Raw genomic sequence first — 1,272 nt, forward strand, 5'->3', positions numbered from 1 at the left:
GGGAAATTGCATGGAAATGGAAGGAGACCCTCAGGGTTATACAAAAGTACATACAAGAGGAAGTGAGGGGAAAGGGAAAAATAATACAAGGGGGAGAAATGAATGACAGTAGAGGGGGTAGAGAGAGAAGAGGGGAGGGGAGGGGAGGGCAGGGGGGATAGTAGAGGATAGGAAAGGTAGCAGAACACAACAGACACTAGTATGGCAATATGTAAATCAATGGATGTGTAATTGATGTGATTCTGCAATCTGTATATGGGCTAAAAAGGGAGTTCATAACCCACTTGAAGCAAAGTGTGAAATATGATATATCAAGAACAATGTAATGTTTTGAACAACCAACAATAAAAATAAATAAATAAATAAATAAATAAAATGAGATGGGGAAATTGGAGGTAAATCTGAAAGTTAGGAGCTATTTCATTAAAGTTAGAATTTGCCAGTAATAACAGATGAAATCATGAAATAGAGTTATATGATGGAATTTTGTACACATGGAAGTAAATAAGCTTTCATATACAGAGCACTGAAAGATTCAATGTGGTTTATTCATATATATATATATATATATGTGTGTGTGTGTGTGTGTGTGTGTGCGCGCGCGTGTATACACACACACATATACATGTACAATGATATTAGAAAGTAATGAATAATCCCTGTAATTTTCTTACTTTCTAAATTCACCTACTGAGAATTGGAGATTCAAGTGAATTTAAGTAAATTGAAGTCCTGAGATATCAAAAGTTAGAAAGTTAGATATCTAATTATATACATAAATCACCAGAGAGTCTCCTGGGGGAGGAGGAAAGGATGGACCCTTTTAGGAGAGGCAGAATAAAAGAGTCGTTTCACATCTAAAGTGCATAGAAGAAGCCACAGGAAGAATGGAGACAGGAGTCAGGAGCCAGGTCAAAATGGAAAAGCAAGTCAAAAATAATTGATTGGAAGAGTTTTGGTGTCTTAGTGGTGACTGGGCACATGGGCTGTTGTGAAAGTAAAATGTCTATTGGTTCCATTGACACAACAACAAATACTTAGAAAAAGAAAGTGATAGAAGGAAAAGGAGGTTAATTTATTTCTTTATAAAGTATGAAGTAGAACACAGAACAAAACTTCTCAATCTGTTGAAAACCTTGAAGTATGTCAATTCACTTCCATCTAAAGAATTAGCCATGGTGCTTCTAATTATAGCCATCACAAAAAAGTAAACAATAATAGTAAAATATAAAGTCGAACTGGAAACTATCCATTTCAGTGATAAGAAGTATA

This window comes from Marmota marmota, unplaced genomic scaffold, assembly GCF_001458135.2.
Source record: "Marmota marmota marmota unplaced genomic scaffold, marMar, whole genome shotgun sequence".
In the NCBI taxonomy this organism is placed as follows: Eukaryota; Metazoa; Chordata; class Mammalia; order Rodentia; family Sciuridae; genus Marmota; species Marmota marmota.